The sequence below is a fragment of the Phoca vitulina genome, unplaced genomic scaffold, assembly GCF_004348235.1.
Source record: "Phoca vitulina isolate PV1807 unplaced genomic scaffold, GSC_HSeal_1.0 scaffold8, whole genome shotgun sequence".
NCBI lineage: Eukaryota > Metazoa > Chordata > Mammalia > Carnivora > Phocidae > Phoca > Phoca vitulina.
The window spans coordinates 59,647,781-59,662,481 of record NW_022589711.1 but is presented as its reverse complement, the minus strand read 5'-3'; the positions used below and the strand labels follow the sequence as shown (position 1 = coordinate 59,662,481).

Sequence of the window (14,701 nt, the reverse complement as noted above, 5' to 3'; positions counted from 1 at the left end):
GTGTACTTACTATCTTTCCTGGGATGTTTTGATAAATTATATTTTCTCGAAATTTCATCTGTTTCATCTGGGTTTTCAAATGTATTACATAGAGGTGAGTAATGTGATCCCATACAATTCTATTAATTTTTTGCTTCTGTAATTATTTCCCCTTATTTTTATTTCGATTGTACTTCCTCTGTCTAGCCAGCTGTCTTTTCTATTGTTATTTTTCATATATTTATTAGTATTCCCATTTCTATTTTCTAATTTATGAATTGCTTCTTTTATCCTTCCACACAACCCACCACATGGGTGTTTATAGCAGTTATATTCATAATTGCCAAAATTGGAAGCAACCAATATGTCCTTCAGTAGGTGAATGGATAAGTAAACTGTGGTACATCAAGACAATGGAATATTATTCAGCACTAGAAAGAAATGAGCTACCAAGCCATGAAAAGACATGGAGGAAACTTAAATGCATATTGCTATGTGAAAGAAGTAATCTGAAAGAAGTGATTACTTAGTGAAAGCAGTAAACAGCTACTGTACGATTCCAACTATATGACATTCTGGAAAAGGCAAAACTATGGACACATTTAAAAAGATCAGTGGTTGCCAGGGGTTATAGGGGAAAGAGGAATGAATAGGCAGAGCACAGGGGATTTTTAGGGCAGTAAAACTACTCTTCATGATATTACAATTGTGAACATACATCGTTAAAACTTCATCTGAACTCATAAAATTACACCAAGAATGAACTCAAACATAAACTCTAGACTTTCAGTGATAATGATGTGTCACTGTAGGTTCATCTGTTGTAACAAATGTATCACTCTGGTGGGGGATGTTGATAATGGGGAAGGCTGTGCATGGGTGGGGGTTGGGGGGTACATGGGAAACCTCAGTATCTTCTGCTCAATTTTGCTATGAACCTAAAACTGCTGTAAAAAAGTCTACAGACTTGCAACTAGAAAATGAATAAGTTCTGGAGATCTAATGCCCAGCATAGTGGCTATAGTTAACAACACCGTATTATATACCTCAAAGTTGCTGAGAGATTAGATCTTAAATCTCATTATGCACAAAAAAAAAAATTATGTGACTTGATAGAGGTGTTAGCTGACGCTGTGGTGGTAATCATATTGCAATATATAAATGTGTCAAATCAACACATTGTACGCCTTAAACAATGTGATATGTCATTTATATCTCAGTTTTTTTAAATACCATTATAGAAAAAATCAAGTCTATTTAAAAATTGTATAATTTCGGTTTTGAGATGATTAGGAGGACTTTCTTAATATATGTTTTTCACGTTCTTGAAAACATTAAATATTGTATTCTTCTTAGCCCACACCCCTTTATATTCTAAGACAGCTCCCTTCCCTTCTTCCCCTCAGAGCCTCTAAAAATTAAAGGTCATGAAGGGTTCCTAGCCCTAGAGCCCACGAGAGAGAAAAGCCCACGGACCACAGGAGGACACACCCACCCGACATCCAAGGGCCTAAGGAGGCGGAGGACAGAGCCCACACCTCCCCAGCCGCAGACAACCTAAAGGGCGGAGGAAACCGATTGGCCAATCGCAACCACTGAAGCTCAGCTCTGTTCTTTGATTGGCATTAGCGGTGACGCCCCTCCCTCCCCGAATTCCTTGCTTGGATTGGTCTAGTTCTTGCTTCTGACCTGGACGGTGGCCAGAGGAGGACAAGAGACTTCCAGACGGAATGGAGGGATGATTTGGGTAACATCTGAAACGCAGTCGCCCATCAGCAAGCAACCGGGCTCCCGGGACGTGGCGGCGGCCTCTGTGGTCTCGGTGTTGCTGATGGCGACCGAGAGGAACCGGTGGGAGCGCCTCCCGAGCCCGCTGCTGCCGCCGAGGTAACGGTTGCGGTCCGGCTCAGGGGCGGGGGATGTTTGGCCTGCCCGCGCAGAGAGAGGGGAGGAGGGGAGGAGGACCAGAGGAAAGAATCTGCGAGACCCGGGGTTCTGCTTTCAGTCCCACCCCGAAAGGGAGTCGTTTTGCACCCAGCCCTTCCCTTTCTTTCCCCTCCCTACGTTCACCCTTCAGCCCGCCTTTTGCCTCAGTTTCTCTAGTGGGGGGCGGGGAGGTGGAGGACAGTGGAGCTGGGCTTGCCATTCTCCATGCTCCCCTCGCCGTAGAGTTGCCAGATTTGGCAACAGAAATACAAGAGGAGGGGGGCCTGGATTGCTCAGTCGGCTAAGCGTCTGCCTTTCGCTCAGCTCGTGATCCAGGGTCTGGGGATGGAGCCCCGCCTTGGGCTCCCTGCTCAGCGGGGAGTCTGCTTCTCCCTCTCTCTCCCTCTGCCCCTCCCCCAGCGTGTGCTCTCGCTCACGCGCGCGCTCTCTCTCAAATAAATAAAATCGTTTTTTTAAAAAAAATACAAGATGCTAGTTAAATTTAAATTTCAGATAAACAGTAATTTTTGAGTATAACTATGTCCCCAATATAAAGAGAAATTTAAATATAAAACATTATTTGTTATTTGTCTGAAATCGAACTGGGTGTGTTGTTTTTTATCTGGCAACCCTAGTCTAGAATAACACTTGGACACCTAACCATTTACAGCCTGCTTAGGGACACAGCAGTCCCTATGTGGAGAGTGTTGTTGTAATCCATGTTCTGATGAAATCCGAAGAGACTCGCCCAACGTTATACAACTAGTGGGTAATGAGGCCAGGACACCTTAAAAACCCATTTCAGTTCTGCTGTCCTTCATCAGGAGAAGACTCCTGGGGAGTTCTTTCTTATTGTTGGAATAAATCCAGTTAACAAAAGCAAACTTACCTTTCAGAGGGCTGGAGAGTAGTTCTCCTCTATAACATTTACTTTATATTTTAGGGAAGAAATAACTGTATTAAACTGTCAAGGAATATAGCTCTTTGATGATGAAAGTATATTTTATAATTAATAAACAATGTCATATCATTTGGCTTTGATGTCAGCAGACAAGGTTATATTCATAATGTATTGCAGGAGATCCATACATCACTATGAAGGTAGGGATTAAGGCAGTATATCCTATAGAGGCTAAGAGCTCAAATTCTGGAATGAAACACACCTGGGTTCAAAGCCTAGTTCCACCACTTTGATGGCAGTAGGCAAGTTACATAATATCTCAGTTTCCTCTTCTTTAAAATAAAGATGATAGGGGCGCCTGGGTGGCTCAGTCGTTAAGCATCTGCCTTGGGCTCAGGTCATGATCCCGGGGTCCTGGGATCGAGCCCCACATCAGGCTCTCTGCTCAGCAGAAAGCCTGCTTCTCCCTCCCCCCCTCCCCCTGCTTGTGTTCCCTTTCTCGCTGTGTCTCTCTCTGTCAAATAAATAAATAAAATCTTTTTAAAAAAATTAAAATAAAATAAAGATGATAATAATTGTATCCACTTCATAGGATTGTCAAGTGCCTAGGACATCGAAATTAATTTTAATTTTAATTTTTAGCTATTAATTTTAGCTATTATTAGCTATTACATTTGACCTTTAGTAAGTGTGAATGTTTGACATACTAAATGATTCTATAATTTTTAATTTTAAATTTTTATTTTAAGTTTTAAAAAGCCAAGCAATTAAAAATATTATGGATATCTGAGTTTCAGTGAAAAGAAATGTCCCGCTAAGCAAGGAGCCCGATGTGGGGCTCGATCCCAGGACCCTGGGATCATGACCTGAGCCCAAGGCAGACGCTTAACGACTGAGCCACCCAGGTGCCCCTCTAAAATACTTGTTTTAACCATTATTGAACAGTACATTTCTTTTCACTGAAACTCAGATATCCTGGGATCATGACCTGAGCCACCCAGGCACCCCAAGCCTTGTAGAATTTTATATTTCTTTGCATATTGTTTTATTTTCTTAGTGTTTACAGTATTAAAATCATTTACTTGCAGCAGCATCTGGGTGACTCAGTTGGTTAAGGTCCGACTCTTGATTTCGGCTCAGGTTATATCTCAGGGTTGTGAGATCGAGCCCTGCAGAGGGCTCTGCTGCTGAGTGTGGAGCCTGCATAAGATTCCTCTCCCTCTCCCTCCGGTCCCCCTCTCCCTTCCACATGCCTGCTCCCTATTGCGCTCGCTCTCTAAAACAAAACAAAACAGTTTACTTGCAGACTATTCCCTAAAATTCCTCTTGGGAATTTTTTGCAGTTTTTCTTCAAAAACCTACAAAACCTTTCCATCACCTAAGGAGGAATGTGGAATTATGAAGATTGAAGTTCTAATCTTAGCAACTACTGTTTACTACCCCAAGTGATTATAAACAAGTCACTTATCATATCTGATCCTTGATTATTTGTAAAATCATAACAAAAACTTGATTCCACACCCCCGAGGGTTATAAATGCTGTCAGTTATTACTAGCTATTTGTCCACCAGAGAAAACTGCAACCATGGATGCATCCAACTATTTGTCTCCTTTGTGCCCACATCAAGCTTCCTAGAAGGGCTTGAGAAACTTGTGCACTGAGAACACTTGACACTAAAAGAAATTCTTGGTAGTCGACTTCACCTGGGCATTCAGCACCTCATTCTTTCAATTTATACAATTGCTGTTTCAGATTCTCTTCACTCTTTGCAAACCTCTGACATCCCTTACAAGCCGCCCTCAGCAAATGATCTCAGTGTTAGGGAGGAAATAGAATACCTGAGTTCTGAGCTTCCTGCCAGCAAACATTAGTGTCTCCATCCCACTACCAATGTTGTCCTTGTCATATCGTAGTTCAGTTTGGAGTCCCGTAGTCCCATGGTAGTTTAATAGAGCACAGGCTCTAAAGCATTTTTCCTAAAAATGGTATTGTCCCATTCACTAGGAACTATGTTGTCCTTCCTCTTCCTAGATTGTGGGACTGCACATCACACTGGCTTCTTACTCCACCTGTCAGGCCACCCAGAGTTTGAGGCTGGAAATCACACACACACATCATTCAGCAACACACTGATCGATTTCCCCTCTGAGGGCTTCAGCTGGAGAAATTTTCTGCCGGGAAGTTCTGGGTTTCATCCTCAAGGAGAAAGCTGGGACAGTGCTTTCAAAATTCAGACATGACATAAGGTATAGAATGCTTTTCTGTTTCCTCAATTATCATGTTTTTGTGAAGCCTCATTTAAACCTGCTTTTTCTGTCTTCGACAGCATTTTCTACAGATGTGTTTTATTACCAAGTAGAGCTTTGCATTCATAAAGGCTAAATATAACTTAACTATTCCCCTAATGTTATAAAAATGGGTCTCACCCACACACTAGGTCTTCCTGTACCCTGTGCTGATCCCTTCCAATGTATTTTGCTTGCTCCTCATGGTTCACTAGGCTGTGTCCTCCATATCTGTAGCCACTTCCTTGGACACTGGGACTAGAGATAGAGCTGTGGCCCCAGCAGACACCGGCTGGCTGGCTCATGGTTTCTCCTTCTAACTCACACCCTGGGGACTCAGATGCCCTTGAGTTCCCATGATTTATTGTTGAGTTATTTCCTCTTCTCTTTACCATCCTCTGATGGAAGTGTTGGTTTACCTAGAGACTTAAGCACCCCATAGAATCATGGATCCGAGCACAGGAAGGACGATGACAGGTACTCATCCTGGCTGCCTCGTACATGTGTTGCAGCCCCCAATCCCACCGTTTAGCATCCTCACTAAGTTGTTGCCCAACCTCTTTCTAACACTTCAGGAAGCTGGAAATCCATCACCTCCTGAAAGTAGCTTAGTATAGTTTCAGTCAGCTGTCCATTAGAAAGTTCTTCCCTCTAAACAGAGCCAAAATATGTGCTTTCCCAAATAGCCCTCATAATTTTTCCCCAGGTTAATTTTGATCTTTGGTGCACAAGGAAAAAAAAATCTCACCTAGTCAACCCTTTTTTATTTAAAATTGTTAATTTCCAGATTTGTTTAATAAATTCTGATTTAAGTGCCTTTTCTGTCATCTCTCATCTTCTTCTAGTAAATGAAAACATGTCTATGTATTTCTCACAAGAGATTCTTGGGCTTGAACAAACTTTTCACTTTACCTTCCTCTTTTTAAAATTAATAATTGGCATTGATACAGCTTCAGATTAAAGTACTTAAATTTAGCAGAGCTGGAGCTCCTGGATAAATCAAAGGCCTCACACTCAACTGCCTGCAGGGGGCTGGCCCAGTGACATAAGTGAGTAAAAAAGTTAATAAAAATAAGGAGAGGTAGAGATCCAGTGATGTGCAGTGCATATGCCCATCTAAAGCAGGCAGCCATTCGCTAGTTGCCACCAGAGGATAAGGAACAGGGTTACAATCTACTGATTTTTCAAGTGAAGGTGGAAATTTGGATCTGCATATGAAATTTCCTCAGAAAACATCTAATTCAGATTTAAAACACTGTGCAAAACAAAGAAGACAAAGGAGCTGCCAGTTTAAGACCTCTCTTGTTTCTCTTCTATAAATTATAAATGTTAGTAGGCTTGATATTTGTATTTTGAATTTTTAATAACTTTTAATTTGAAATGTTTTTGGACTTATAGAAAAGTTACAAAAGTGGACAAAGAATTCCAATATTCTTTACCTAGATTTCTTAAATGTTACTATTCATAACACATTTATTTTATTCTCTGTATATAAATACAGTTGCACATATCATATACTCACATAATGTTTTTCTGAAGCATTTGGCAGTAAGTTACTGACATTATGCCTCTTTACGCCTTAATATTTCAGCATGTGTTATCTAGAAATAAGAGCATTGTCTTACATCATAACACAATTATGAAAATCAAAAAATAACAGATGCAATATTGTTATTTAGATTTCACCAATTGTCCAACTAATAACATTTTACAAAAAAAAAAAAAAAGAAGAAAAATGGTTTACTGGTCCAGAATCGCATACAGCATCACATGTTGGATTTAATTGTTATGTCTCTTTGGCCTCCTTCATTCTGGAACAGCTCCTCAGTCTTTGTCTTCCATGATTTTAATAGGTTAGATGATGAAGTGGTTTTTGGCATTCATGAGTGTATCCATAATAGAGATCTCTGCATGTACTAAAAATACATGAGTAGAGGATGGTGCCAATCATTGAGAATGGAGGCCAGGTTTTTTATAGAACATCCCTCCATTGTTGTTTTTGTTGTTGTTTTTCCAGTACTTCTTCACACATAGATTCATTTGGGGAAGAAACGCACAGAAGTGATGTGTCTGTCTCAGTGCATCGTATCAGGAGGCTGGGCAGGCTGCACTCTCAAGCATGTTGCCCTGGAGGTGGCTCAATCCCACAGAAGAACTCTGAGATCAGTGTAGTCAATCCAGCGGCCAGCACAGTGTATTTACATCTGTACCCTCAGTCATTGCTTAATGGCTGTCTGCCAGGGGAACATAAATCCTCAGATACTTCAGGTTTTACAAAAGTGAAGAATAGCTTAAGATTTGGTGTAAAGAACCTTCAGAACCTTCTTTTTAATTATTGTCCATATGCAAGCATAGAGTTTTTGTTTCAAATTAAACAGGAACTAGGTTTGCAGATATGGTTTGCAGGGCTCTATCTCACCAGACGGAGAAAATAAAGCTTTCTTTTCTTTAAGGTAGACAGAATCCATGCCCTTTGTGTTATTAAGTCTAAATGCAATTTTGCAGCATGAAAACTGCAATGATCTGTAATTAGTTGGGACTCTTCATAGTTTGTGACATATCTGTTGCATGTTATCTGTTTTCAGAACTCACTGCTATTAGCTATGGAAGCTTTTCTTAACAAAGCTGTAGGCTTTATGAAGATCAAGGCTGTATGTCATAGTTTCCTATTGGAAAGATTTCGGTTTTTTTTTTTAATTTTTTTTATTAACATATAATGTATTTGTTTCAGGGGTACAGGTCTGTGAGTCATCAGTGTTGTATAATACCCAGTGCTCATTACAACACATACCCTCCCCAATGTCCATCACCCAGTTACCCCATCCCCCCAACCCCTTTAGTTTTAAAGTAAGTGATAATCAGTGAATACATAACAGAACAATTTGCCTACTTATAGGCAAAATCAGAACTTGTTTCCCTACTTACATGTCCTGCACATAGAAGAATAATGCAGGAAATGTTTGTCTGGGTTCTTTGAATATCTAACTGGTATCTCTAGGAAACTGAGGATCCCAAGTTTGTAAAGGCACAAAAATCTAATTAAAAATGAGACACTGAAAGGGATTTTATCATGAAGCAGTTTGATAATTCTGTAAGCTTAGAAGTGATTCTGTGTTAAAAAAATCACTGCTTAGGGAAGAATGAAGGGGGGGAAATCGGAGGGGGAGACGACCTGGGGGAGACGAACCATGAGAGACGATGGACTCTGAAAAACAAACTGAGGGTTCTAGAGGGGAGGGGGGTGGGAAGATGGGTTGGCCTAGTGATGGGTATTAAAGAGGGCACGTTCTGCATGGAGCACTGAGTGTTATACACAAACAATGAATCATGGAACACTACATCTAAAACTAATGATGTACTGTAAGGTGATTAACATAACAATAAACAAGATTAAAAAAAAAAAAAAGAATCACTGCTTAAAAGCTGTTTGTGGACCAGAATCTGAAACTAAATATGAGCAGTTCAGCATTTAGCTGTGTGCTTCAGAAATTGCTTGGTAGAACCTGTTTTTCTACAACATAATAATTTAAGCTTTGACTTTTAGATCCAAACAGCAATCCTGGCACTTGACTACCGTATGGAAACAACTTGTTATGACTGCATTGTGGAAATGGTGTTCAAAATGAAACGCACAGCATACAAGCTGAAATAGCACTTATAGTTGTTGGTATTGCAGGGAGAGCATTCAATATGTTAAATACAAGATATCTTTGTAAGTATCACCATATTTTTCAGAGGGCATTTTTACACTAGTGATATTTGAGGTATGGGAGGGAAAATAATTACCTGTTTAAGCCAATTGCCATGCATGAATATCTAGACATGATACTAAGACTTTCCTTTAATAAACTTTATATTTTAGGACAGTTTTAGGTTCACAGAAAAATTGAGAAGATAGTTCAGAAAATTTCCATATAGCTTCACCAGTTTCCCATATTATTAACATCTTACATTAATATGGTACATTTGTTAAGATTAATGAACCAACCAGGTGGCGCCTGGGTGGCTCAGTCGTTAAGCGTCTGCCTTCAGCTCAGGTCATGATCCCAGGGGCCTGGGATCGAGCCCCACATCAGGCTCCCTGCTCCGCGGGAGGCCTGCTTCTGCCTCTGCTGCTCCCCTCGCTTGTGTTCCCTCTCTCCCTGCCTCTCTCTCTGTCAAATAAATAAATAAAATCTTTAAAAAAAAAATTAATGAACCAACCAACCTTGATTACAATATTATGAACTGAAGTCCAGAATTTACTCTGATTTTCTTAGTTTTTACCTAATGTCCTCTTTCTGTTCCAGGATCCCACCCAGGATACCACATTACATTTAATTGTCATGTCTCCTTAAGCTCCTCTTGGCTATGATAGTTTCTTAAATTTTCCCTGTTTTTGATGACCTTGACAGTTTTTAGGAGTCAGAAATTATTGGTCAGATATTTAGTAGGATGTCCTTATATTGGAATTTGATGTTTTTCTCAAGATTAGACTGGGGTTATGGGTTTTGGCGGGGGTGGAGACCACAGAGGTAAAGTGCCATTTTCATCTCATTATATTAAAGATTATTCTGTTGATGTTGACCTTGGTCCCCTGGCTGAGGTTGTGTTTGTTAGGTTTCTCCAGGTAAAGCTATTCTCCTCACACACCCCTTCCATACTGTATAGTCTTTGGAAGGAAGTCTCCATGCACAGCCTACACTTAAGTAAGACTTTTCTTTTAACTTTCCAAAATGGATCCAGATGCTTGTTTTGGATGAAGCAGATAAAAATGCTGAGTCCAGGGATTAAAGGTCAAATCCACAAGACCTACTAGAAAGTAAATACAAGTATTCAGGTGTGCACATGATTCATCTATAGCTGGCGGGTTGGGTTACTTGTTACAATGTAGCTGTGAAGTGCTATATTGTCCTTCCCCCTGCTGAAAGCAACTGTTTCCTACAATCTCTGTCTAGCTCCATTCTATAGTAAGACAGGGACGCTTGGTCTCAAACATTATTCCTCTATTATTATTATGAAAACTGTTATATCTACTTAATTGATATGTCAACATAATTAGTCGTCTCTCTTTATTTTTTTTTAAGGTTGGGTTGCTTTCTGCCTTAATGTCAATCAATATGTTGGAAGTTACCAAGAAGTTCAAATTCTGATGAAGAAGGAAGAATTGACCTATGAAACGGTCAATATTTTATAATATTTTTGAAAAGAGGTAATTTTTTTTTGTTGATATACATAAAAATTATGGCCAGAATTTTTTTTTTACCTTCTTACTTAAGCTCTGTACTAAAATTGCAGAAGCTAGTATCATGCCTTCATATTTGTAATAAAGCCAGCAAAGTAAACACAAGAAGAAAAATAACTATACCAGATAGTAGAAAAACTGAGATGAACCTCTTTCTTAAGTCCAGCATACTTTGTTCTAAGATTTGGGATGATAATATCTGTATTTAGGCAGAATTAATAGAATGAATTTCTAACTGGTCCCTTCCAATGATGGGATGAGAGTTAGAAATCAAATGGTTTTTTATTCTGACTCTGTTAGGAATTATCATTTTCCTTTCTGAAATACTGGAGGGAAGAAAATTGTATGTTTCTTGTGTCAAATGACGGACCACACATGCTGTTCTTTTTCGAAACACAGCTCAAGGGTAGACTGGCTTCTGAGAAAATGCATGCCAGGAATTTCAGTATCTGATGTGATAAGAGTAGTTCTTCCCTAGTATTGTTAGTTAAGACACTGTTAACATCTAATTATTTCCTTAATAAACTGATGCAGGATCTAGTTACAATGTAGCTGTAAAGTGCTGCCTTGTCTTTGCCCCCTGCTCAAAATAAAGCTGTTACCTTTCTAGCCCTGTCCGCCATGGTGCTTAGCAGCCAGGGATGCATGGTCTCAGACATGTTTACCAAGTAAAACACTGACTTGAGGGGCGCCTGGGTGGCTCAGTCATTAAGCGTCTGCCTTCGGCTCAGGTCATGATCCCAGGGTCCTGGGATCGAGCCCCGCATCGGGCTCCCTGCTCGGCGGGAGGCCTGCTTCTCCCTCTCCCACTCCCCCTGCTTGTGTTCCCTCTCTCGCTGTGTCTCTCTCTGTCAAATAAGTAAATAAAATCTTTAAAAAAAAATTAAAAAAATAAACACTGACTTGATGAATGACTCTTGAGAATTAAGGCTTATTAATATTTTGCAGGTGGTGACAGAAAGAAAGAGACGTTATCAAGAAGGAATTCAGATAAGGGATAAACCACATTTTGATTACTACCAACTTACTGGTATTTCAATTCTTTATTTAATCGTATTTATCTACCACAGTTGGTTTTGAGGGGAAGATTTTTAGCAGTCTTGGTCAGCTCTAGCTGTGTGAGGGAGTGAAGACCACACTCCACAGTGAGCTCTATGATTTTTGTGTGGTTCATGACTATTTTAAGGCCTGAAAGATGTACACAGGTGCTTTTTGAATCAGAATTTGAATGTCTACTATCATAATCTCGGGCTCATGATTTTTATAAACAACTAGTATCTATGGTTATAAACTATGAGCTGCCCACTACTTGTGAAAACTATATTCTCAGCTGACTATTTGTCATCTTCATTGAGTATTTGCTTTTATTCCGGTGAAATAAATTTATGTACTGTTGTCGAAGTGTGATTTTGTTAGCCAGACAACCTTTAAAATCAGGTATATGAATGAGGAAAATAATCTTATCACCCAGTAACATGATAAGATGTATTTAAATTCTACTTGGGAAGATTCATGGTTGATCAGAACATAGTAGGATAACAAATGTGAAATGTAGCCCAGACTTTGGATTTTGTACAATTGATATTCAAAGGAAAAATCAATAATCCTGTTAGATCTGGTTGCCTTAGCTTACACGAGTCTTTTTTTTTTTTTTTTTTTTTTTTGTCCTGTTATTCATATCTCATGCTTCCTTGATGATTCTTCTATAATTCGGATTTTGTTAGCATTTTCTGGTAGAGATTTACATTGACCCTGGCTTGGGTATAGTAGTTTTACTACTAAATAAATTGAATTATGTCTTGCTACTAATGTAAAAAGAACTTTGTTTCAAGAAATACAGTAGTCAACACAAATAGGTGATGAGGCAGCATTCCGAAATGGCATTGGCCTGGTTTCATGAGTGAAATAGCATATTGTTTGGATAAAGAGTGAGTCAGTTTTTCCATATTTGTTTTTCTCTTGTCCTGCTTATTTGATCTTTTAAATTGCTCCAGCCAAGACATTTTTGATTGGCCATATTATCTGTTTTAGTAGAGAGCTGCGGTGGTAAATGTATCCCAGCCACTTGTGTTACAGTGTATGAGGTGAACTGAGCAGAAAGCAGTGATCAGTATGGGTTACCATAACAGATTTTTGGAGCTTCCTTACACACACACTGTAAAAAGCTTTAAGTCCTAGACCAGGTCTGTCCAATAGAACTTTCTGCAGTGATAGAAATATTCTATATCCGTGCTGCCCAACAAGAAGTGACAGGCCACCATGTGGCTATTGAAATGTGGTTAATGCAACTGATTAACTGTGTTTTCTATTTTATTTAATTTTAATTTCAATTTCAATATCCACATGTGGCTAGTGGCTATTATATTGGACAACGTAGTCCAAACAATAGCCAACATTCTAGAGTTTATATTTGCAGTTGGTAGTTCCAAAAGTGTGTCAAAATGAATTATGTAATTGTTCTTTTTGTTTAGTCCCTGGTGTTTACATCTGTCCCAGGCGTTTACATCTGTCCCAGGCCAACAACTGCTCTTGGATGGCCATCTTGGGTTAATTTCACTACCATAAACACAACACTGCCATCTGCTTTATAAATAATAATGCTTAAGATGCCTAATAGAAGCTGATTTTGCAGCCAAAGGAGTCCTTTTGCACTAACTACAAAAGAAACCTTTTCTTTTTCTCTAGATATTGCGATTAGCATCTAGTTGGAAGCACTTTACGTATAATCCTGGCAAATAAACTGCCACTGATGCTTAACAAGTAGCTCATATTGTTAGTAGTTCCTGTCATCTTTATAAGCAATATTCTGATTAATAATTTTTTGTTGTTGTTCAGAATTGGCAGTGGAGGTTGATTTGGGAGGAAAGCTGTGGCCATAAACATTGAAGAAGACAAGCAGATTCTTCCTGACATGGAGACTTTCTACAGCACCGCAGTGGAGGAAATGCCAGTGAATGTGGCTCACAGCACTCGCTCTTGTGGACTAGGTGATAACAACGTGCATTGTGCTTTTTTCTTTGGGAATATTTGAAGCTTGTCTCAAAGCTCATAACGGAGGGCGCCTGGGTGGCTCAGTCGTTAAGCGTCTGCCTTCAGCTCAGGTCATGATCCCAGGGTCCTGGGATCGAGCCCTGCATCAGGCTCCCTGCTCCGCGGGAAGCCTGCTTCTCCCTCTGCCACTCCCCCTGCTTGTGTTCCCTCTCTCACTCTCTCTCTCTGTGTCAAATAAATAAATAAAATCTTTAAAAAAAAAAAAAAAAAGCTCATAACGGATCAGAAATACAGGTTTGGATAGTAATGCTACTCTTACTCATGAGCTCATATGAGGAAGGTTATTGGCTTTGTCTTCTTTAGAATTAGAATACTGAAGTTGGATATGAAAGGTGGGATTGTAAAAATCATTCTTAGAAGTTTATTTCCTAGAGAGCTCATGCTCTGGGGAGAAGCAGACTCCCCACTGAGCACAGAGCCCGGCGCGGGGCTTGATCCCAGGACCCCGAGATCATGACCTGAGCTGAAGTCAGACGCTCAAGAGACTGAGCCACCCAGGGGCCCTGCACCGGAGCCTTTTGCTAAGCACCAGCAATGATCATATCCTATGGCTGAATCCCAGAAAAATTGCCATATTGCGTATTGAATACTCAATACATTATAATAAAGGATATTTTTCTTTAAAGTTGTTTGGTCCGTATTCCTTAAAGAATTATACTTTTTGCCATAATTCCATATTTTCCAAGGAAGAAAATAAAACAGCATTCTGGGATAAATATTTTATTCTAGTTAACAAAATTACACGCAAAGGATACAACCCATGTGGCTTTTCATAAAAAGTTGTAATAGTTCCAAGTTAGCTGCTGTTTGGCCATGGCCCAAAGAGTAGTCAGTCGGTCAATTGCAGATGTTCATCAGCAACATCTGCTAAGAATTATCTGCTTAGTTGACAAAAAAGGAGTATCAGAATGTAAGCTTTCTCCTTCTGGTGTGGCAAACATTTCCTGGTATATACAAAGTAGCTACTTAACAGCAAGATTTTTTATGTTAATAAACTAATCAGTAAAGTCCTTTTTCCCATAACAATAACATAGAGTCGCTATTACAGGTCCTATTAGGGAAAAATTGACACTGAGTATGATCCTCATTTCTTCTTACTCACAAGTTACTTATTGAGCAATCTTTATGTTGACCATATGACCAGCTCATAATTTGTCAGAACCACTGACAGGCGGTGACTATTCCATCAGTTGTTTTGATTGGTATCACACAGAAAAGACTATGGTGGTGAATTTCTAGGTGAAAACGGCCCCCATCCTTTCTCAGTCCTAGTACTGATGCTTGTCACTTTCATAAAACCACTGCTGTGACAAGTAAGGCAAAGGCTTGAATCC

At 39.6% G+C, this 14,701-nt stretch overlaps 1 long non-coding RNA gene and 2 other non-coding genes across 3 annotated transcripts; all 3 read left to right on the top strand.

Moving 5' to 3' along the window:
- Positions 1-1,656: 1,656 nt before the first annotated feature.
- LOC116634015 lies at positions 1,657-13,424 on the top strand. Its single transcript, XR_004299824.1, has 6 exons — positions 1,657-1,866; positions 4,839-5,053; positions 8,637-8,804; positions 10,159-10,283; positions 11,265-11,346; positions 13,152-13,424. It is a non-coding gene; the product is annotated as an uncharacterized LOC116634015 (long non-coding RNA).
- Positions 10,336-10,514, top strand: LOC116634203. The gene has a single exon (XR_004299905.1). It is a non-coding gene; the product is annotated as a small nucleolar RNA SNORA81 (small nucleolar RNA).
- Positions 10,845-10,975, top strand: LOC116634179. Its single transcript, XR_004299887.1, has one exon. It is a non-coding gene; the product is annotated as a small nucleolar RNA SNORA63 (small nucleolar RNA).
- Positions 13,425-14,701: the final 1,277 nt, after the last annotated feature.